This window comes from Clupea harengus, chromosome 16, assembly GCF_900700415.2.
Source record: "Clupea harengus chromosome 16, Ch_v2.0.2, whole genome shotgun sequence".
Taxonomy (NCBI): Eukaryota; Metazoa; Chordata; class Actinopteri; order Clupeiformes; family Clupeidae; genus Clupea; species Clupea harengus.
In genome coordinates this window covers 3,279,008-3,287,135 of record NC_045167.1, presented here as the reverse complement: position 1 = coordinate 3,287,135, position 8,128 = coordinate 3,279,008, and the positions used below count along the sequence as shown (strand labels likewise).

Genomic DNA, 8,128 nt, shown 5'->3' with positions numbered 1-8,128 from the left:
TGGTCTAACCTGTATTGTTCAAAAGCACTTTCAATGATGGTGAGGGATAATTGAGTTGAGTATTTTAATGTTTGGCCAGAAGGGATTTTAAATTAAATCAGACATCAACCTAAAATCAATGTCAAAATCAATTTATCACGGGATTGTCACCGTTGTGCTTGGTCCAGGGGGTCAGGCCCAGCGCTCTGTAAAGTGCCTTGAGACAATTTCATTGTTTTGGTGCTATGTAAATAAAATTGAATGGAATTGATTATTTTTTTATGTAAAAGGCAATAGAACCTGATGATGTATTATTGAGTTCTTAATTCTTACATTGTAATTCATACACTTCTTACACTGAGGATTTGGCAATTGCTTCTGGCAAATTTGATGCAAATGTAAGACTGAAATGTCTCTGTCCTGGTGAGTGGGATGTGTTGGTTAACCCAGAGAGGCTCCATCAGAGACTTTATAAGAGGCTGGGCCCCATAGACTTGGGGTAATCTGTGTGATCTGATGGAATGACCAAAGCACAGGGCAGCAGATATGGTCCTAATCTCTGACATATGCTCCCAGCCAGGATTAAAACGCCCCCAAGTCCTGCAAGATAGACTCCATCTGAGGAACAAATACTGAGAGACGGAGAGAGAGAGACAGAGAGAGAGAGAGAGAGAGAGAGAGAGAGAGAGAGAGAGAGAGATGAGATGAGAAGAAATGAGAGAGAGAGAGAGCTGGTAATGAAAATGCAATCTCCTGAAATCTCTTTGACCTTAGGTCACCCTCTCAAAGAAATGTTGTAACTGTCCAGGATATGGGGGCAGGTAGGGGATTCTGGGTACAATATTGTCTTGAAGAAGACAACTAAACTAATCTAAATACTGTACATGTCCTGAGGGATAGACTAATTGTACTGAGAGGGATTCACAAAAAGACTCATTTGATATTATATAGTACATCTGGAGAGGAGATGAGACAGGACTCTATGTTAGCATGTTCAGATTAGGATGCTAATGGGAGCCCCAGTCTTTCTTTCTTTCTTTCTTTCTCTCAGATTTGAGTTTTGCTTGTGTTATCCTGTCACGTCTTATGGACCCTCTGTGGAGTGCAGTCCTGATGTTATTGACTGCCGGTGTTTCAGCATTCAGCTCAGGCAGAGAGAGAGAGAGAGAGGCTCTGGAAGCACTCAGGGATCTCCTCCCAGCAGGTCCCCCTGCAGGACAGGCTCCTCAGCAAAGCCTCATACCAGCGCTCTAGTCAGTGATTAATGACTGACATGGCTCCAACAGATGTTTCCCCACACATGACGCCAGTGGATTTACCCTACAGCCTTTGAGTCTCTGTAAGGTATGGCTGGGCTTGAAGCTTACATTAATACATACAGGCCAATTCAGTGTAAAGATGGGGGAGAGTGGATCTGTGGGGGTGGGCAGATGGAGATGCTGGCTATACGAACAGGCAGGAAGTCGTATAAATGGTCTGTCTCGTTTCACTTGATGTCTGATGCACTTCCTTGGGAAATAAAACGTGTCTACAACATTATTCGAGGGAGGGGTTTGGAGGAAATCAGTTGCATAAGGACCCCAGATGAGATGACTGAAAACCCAGTTCTCAGTCTATTTGTAGAAAATGTTCAGAACCCCCCAGTTGGTGTCCATATGGTAGTGATATCGGCTGAAGGAAGAAGAGAGAACAACTGTGTGCCATTTCAGGGCTTCACCCGACCCCGTTCTCCCCTTCCATCAGCCTCTGGGCGCGCTGCAGCGTGGGACATGTGTGCGGCAGAAATGCAAGTTATTTTTATCACCACCATTACATAAACCCTCCCACTAAAAAAGAGATTGTCTGCGAATGCCTGGTTGAGTTTGACCTCCCCCAGCTCTCTCGCTCTCTTTCTCTCTCTCTCTCTCTCTCTCTCTCTCTCTCTCTCTCTCTCTCTCTCTCGCTCTCTTTCTCTCTCTCTCTTCCACACCATCTCCACACTGTTTCTGCCTTTTCCAGACATTCCTTCAGCCAAAGAAGGTTGTTAATTATTCACACCACCATTGTGTGGCCATGCTACTTCATATTAGACTAATGGAGGTGGCTGAGTGTTTTGCTCTGTGCACACAGCCTGATGGCCTTCTGCAAGCTCTGCCTCAGCTAGCCCCAGCTCCATACCCCCCAGTGCTTTCTCTCTCTCTCTCTTTCTCTCTCGCTCTCTCTTTCTCTCTCTTCTCTCTCTCTCTCTCTCTCTCTCTCTCTCTCTTGCTCTCTCTGTCTCTCTCTATTTCTTTCTATCTCTCTCTCTCTCACTCTCTCTGTCTCTCTCTTGCTCTCACTCTCTCTATCTCTCCCTCTCTCTCTCTCACTCTCTCTCTCTGTCTCTGTCTCTCTCACTCTCACTGCTGCTCATTAAAACTACATGGATCAGTCCACCTAGAGCCAGTGCTGGAGGCCTGGGTTCAGGCTGACCACTTTAACAAGATGTACTGTATGGTTAAGTTCTGGTAACTATATTTACACAGAGAAACATCCTATTCGGTGCCTGAATTGGAATTTACGTAACTTTATTTTTGTCTGAAGGAACTGCTTGGGAGATAATCATATAACCATCTTTCCAACGTCCAGTCAATCATCAAAGACATATTAACATGTCACCAGGCTTTCCAATTAATAATAATACTAGCACTACTACTACTACTACTGATAATAATGATAATATTTTGAGAAATAAATAAGATGGGGATTCATATGATGATAAAATGAGTGAATAACTGAGATGAACACATCCAGCCAGCTGTATACAGTAACATCAGCTGTACTGATGGGCTGAGATGCTCAGAAAACAGCAGCAGTGTTTCCAGTGTGCAGCACAGGAATTATGAAAGCATCCAGCGCAGACGGAGACGGAGAGGGAGAGGGAGAGGGAGAGGGGGAGGGAGAGGGAGAGGGAGACGGAGACGGAGACGGAGAGGGAGAGGGAGAGGGGGAGGGAGAGGGAGAGGGAGAGGGAGAGGGGGAGGGAGAGGGGGAGGGAGACGGAGACGGAGAGGGAGAGGGGTATCCCTCAGGTGATGAACAGCATCGCTCTCATCTCCTCTTCTGGTGGTTCCTACTGAATAATGAAGGCGCTGGACTCTGGTTACAGGAGAGGCAGACATCATTTTAAATGGGTGTATCTCCACGGCACTGCCAGCTCACATTAAAGTTTGAAAAGACAAGATGGGGAATGAGAATGAGAGATTGCTGAAGCCCAGTGGCAAGACTCCCGAGGAGCTCCTGCAGAGACGAGCAATATCTCACCCCACGTCTGGGTCTCTCTGGCTCACATTCTCTGGGCAGAACTGTGTGTCTCTGATAGGTCACATAGTATAACGACAGTCACATATGACAGCAGTCACAAGGTCTGTGGAGACCATGTACCAACTGCAAAATAATTACCAGAGATAATTTGACATCCTAAAACAAGTAACCTGATATAATGATAAGTTATTCCACTTGAATTCTATGCAAACAGACGTCTCTTTCCACAACAGCGCTGAGGAGTTGCACAGACATATATATATATATATATATATATATATATATATATATATTGCACCGACATATATATATTCAAACATAACCTTTACAGCAGAGAGAATTTGGGATCTGAAGCATGACACCTTTGTCACATAGTCATGTTCGTTTAAACTCCCTATGGGAAAGTCAGAAGTGGCCCTCCCATTAGATATGTAAGATGCTGCAGTGGTTCACAATCAATCATCCCTGGAAATGACTTTGTTTGGATAGGTCCACCAGACATGAGTTCAAGAATACATGTTTTTCTTGTGTCTGTGTAAGAGTGTGCATGTGTTTGTGTGTCTGATCATATTAACTCCTGGCTATCCAGGTCATGACTGGCGAGGAAGTCATGAACTCAATTTCTAATGGGATCTTGGGTCTCTGATGACTTGCTCATCTATCTCACTTACAAACACACAATGGCAGATCAAATCAGACTTTATTTATACAGCGCATTTCATACCAAGAGGCAACACAATGCACTTCACAGAAGGAATTGGGGGGGGGGATACAAACACGTATGTTTGAAACTAAGGGATACAAGAGGACTCGTGCTGCAGCATTCTGTATCATTTGTAATTGACTAATAGCTTTCTGTGGATGACCGGACAAGAGAGCGATATAGTAGTCCAGCCTGCAAAAGCATGCATCAGCATTTCAGTCTTTCAGTGTCAGCCTGAGAGAGAAACAGTTGCACCTTACCAATGTTTCTTACGTGATAAAACGATGTTTTAATTATATTTTTGATATGGGTTTCAAAATTAAGATCTGAGTCAAATATGACACCTAAGTTTCTAGCCTGGTACTTGGTGTGATGTGCAATTGGTATCCAGGGCATTACAGAAGGGTATTCACATTGGAAGATACCTTGTAACCTTTTGACAATTGTACATTCTCAAAAGCATGGTAAGCAAATACACAAGTCAGGGACATTTATAGAAACAAACAAAAAAAAATAGATGTACATTAGTACAATCAAATAAATATCTGGTTAACCTCAAGGTTATTATTACATGTCACATTAATGAAGGGTTTCAAATGTGCAAGTGTTTTTAAATGTGCAGATAGTCTCTCCCTTTTGGCTTTTTCACCAATGACTAATACCTCTGTTTTATCTTGGTTGAGTTGGAAAAAGGTCTGTGACATCTATACATTTATATCAGCAATGCAATTTACCAAGCAATCAGTAGAGCTGTAATTGTTGGGTGTTACAGAAATAAAGAGCTGGGTGTCATCTGCATAGCTATGGTAATTAATGTCTGTGCCTCCTAATGACACTACCAAAGGGTTTACATGTATAGAGTGAAGAGGAAGGGCCCTAAAATGGATCCTTGAGGGACCCCACAGGTCATGCAAATGTTTTTTTGAGCCGTGGTAACCAAGGGCGTCAAAGAAATATTCCCGGCCAGTTAGATAGGTGGACTAGGCCAACCCAATTCTCAAGTCTTTTTAATAAGGATATCATGATCTACAGTGTCAAAAGCTGCAGTCAGATCCAGGACAAGGACAGAGTGCTTTTTAGAGTGCTTACTTCATAGGCTAAGTATCATGAAATTAGATGGAAAGTCTTTACCCACCCCCTATGCACACACACACACACACACCCTGCCCTTGGATGCATGGACTCCATGTTGGCATCGCTCTGGGTAGCCCGTGTGCCCACCAGCCTCTGGGCGCACGCTGACCAGCTGTGAGGCCGCAGGACATCCCCCCCCGGCTACGTTGCTGCTGCCGGGGTTTAAAACAGTGCAGAATCCAGGCCAGCTGCTCCCCGAGCTGTTTACAAACACACCTCACGCATGGACCCCCACACTCTACGTGACCACTGCTGCTTTAGACATGCTGAAGTGTATCAGATGAATCAGTGAAAGCAGATTATCTGACCTTTAATAACACATCCCATTTCCCCTCACTGGCCCCCGGCTCTCTGTTTCTCTGCTCTCTCCTTCCGACTTCGTAAACCCCTCTCGCTCTCTCTTTCGCAATCTCTATCTCTCTCTCTCTCTCTCTGTGGATTAAATTAGTCAGGTTGCTAGGCAATTCCTGGAGGCTGGCAGTGAGAGGATGAGAGACTTATGAAAACTGTATCGTCTTGCATGATCTAATCAGTGGGTAACGCTTCCTGCGCGACAGGGTGGCTGCTCTTCCTCTCTGCAGAAAGTGGGGCGTTGATACCTCTCTCTACGGGGGAGAATGAGGGGTCTGAGATAGAGAGCGTGTGGAATGAGCAGAGAGAGATGGTTCAGAGGAGGAAAATAATGGCGCCTGCTCTAGATGGCAGATGCACAATTAGGCACAAATTCCTGGTAGCACATCTGTCTCCAGAGGTTTGAGAACAGGGCGCTAATTTCTGCAGCTAGGTCGCTCTGATCTGTGTAGTTAAGAGGAGAAATGAAATTGAAAAACATCCCACATGCTGAGGTGCTTTTGATGTTGAGTCAACTCTCGACTGTATTTGAATGAACAACAACATGTTTTTATTAGCAACAACCCACCTACAAAATCAAGCCCAGACATTATCTTCTACTTCAATTTACATAAATGTATGTTCTCAGAATATTTCTAAAATGATTTCAGACAGCAGATAATAGTGGCACTGTCTTATAGACAATATATAGTTATTTATATAAATTATTACAGTATTGTTTTTTGTACTACTTAATTGGTAAGAAACACCACTGCAATACATTAAGCTGAATGGCTACTCATACACAGCACTTTTCTAACGTTTCCATATCCAAAGTGATTTACATCTCACCTCACCACCTCACTCACTGGCCTTCATTTCTGGCCGTGGACATGCCTGTCCAAATCTCTTCATTACGTAAACAGCGTTACAGTGAATTCCCCCTCTCATTCCAGCCATGTTTCCCTCTGAAAGGTCAGGGATCGAGCTGTATCAAGGCTAGAGTGCTAAAGGTCAATAATCTACTGTCCCTGATTCAGTTTACATATTTCAAGCATGTCTAATGGAGAAACTCTCATGCATTACATTGGGTTGTGCGTGAGGTATGTTTGTAAACAGCCTGAGGGGCAGCTGGCGTGGACTCTGTGCCATTTTAAACCCAGCGGTCCAATATGTCCAGAGGCCTTAGAGCAGGTCAGAGGGGTGATGTGGCAGCTTTAGAATCTTCATCTGACCAGATTACTTTCTGACTAACCGGTGACAACAGGTGAAATGCAGCGCATCATAGCGGTCTCTGTTAAGGGTCTATCAGTACTGACAAGCCCTAAGACTGGGACCTCTCACTCTCACTTTGAACTGCACACGTAAGAAACTACTACAACAATACAAAAAATGGTTGCAATGGTTGCATTGTCATGGTTGCAATAGACTTTGACTGGGTGAATGAAATAAACCAGTTTACATTTAAGTCGGTCATTCTCTCCGCACTGCTCAATTGAGTCTTCATTGATCTTTTCACAATGGTTCTAATGCAGTCTAAGAACAAGTACTTTATGAATGTGTCCTTGGTGACCGTGTGTGAGGGCAGTTAAGAATATGTCAGAGGACCAGATTAGGTATGTGTGTGTGCGTGTGCGTGTGTGCATGTGTGTGTGTGTGAGAGAGAGAGAGAGACAGTCCTATTAAGTGATCAGCTTAGATTGTATATCAGTTTTTATAAAGGAGCTGAGTCATTCTGGAAGAAGAGAGCCACAGTGGCGAGGTCACAGGGCTGATGAGAACAAACCTTTCTGCCTCTTACCCACTCCATAACACGCTCCATAAATAGGCACTTCAAATATTAAATTCACACACGCTCACACTCACACCTTGGCTGAGAGCTGGTTTCCACTGCAACAAAGGAGCAGTTTGTCACTGGCTTCCCACATTGCTGGTTGCCTCAGCTGAGCCCTGCAGAGCCAGAGCCAGAGCCAGAGCCAGAGCAAGAGGAGCTTCAAGGGTGTCAATCCGCCAGAGGCAGCAGGAGGAGCAGGCAGGAGCGGAAATGAGTTGTGTAAGACTCCGTCCAAAAATACAACCTCTCCCGACTCTTGCTGAGTCATACAGACCCCCATCCATCCACCCTTCCAGCAGCTCTGAGTCTGCTGGTGGGAACATCCTTACAGCAACGCTGTACGTACAGTATCAGCCCACGTCACGGGCGCACAAACGCATACGCACACAAACACACACATGCTCCCACACACAGGCCTCTGTAAAATAGAACTGCTGCACACACCTACCCATGCAGGCCATTTATGGAATACATTTGACTCTCTCTTCCTCTTTACACACACGCACACACACACACGCACACACACACACACGCACACACACACACACACACACACACACACACACACACACACACACACACACACACACACACACACACACACACGCACACACACACACACGCACACACACACACACACACACACACATGCCCCACCACACCCAACAGCCTTGCAATCACTCATTCCATTTTGAGTGATTACAGAACTTGACTCGACCCTGTGGTAACTATGGAATGAACTGGCCTTCGTCTGGACCTGGCCTTCTTAAAGGCACAGACAGGCACCCGTACAGTAAAGGCACCGAGGGGACTACGAGGCTAAGAGTGGCGGTGTGCTGTTCGGCTGTGTACCGCGCGTGGGCACG

General features: G+C 45.1%; 1 protein-coding gene across 1 annotated transcript in view; it reads right to left on the bottom strand.

Annotated features, from left to right (window-relative positions):
- pigf (phosphatidylinositol glycan anchor biosynthesis, class F) overlaps positions 1 to 8,128 on the bottom strand; it is a 25,295-nt gene that overhangs the window by 4,508 nt on the left and 12,659 nt on the right. The window lies entirely within an intron of this gene.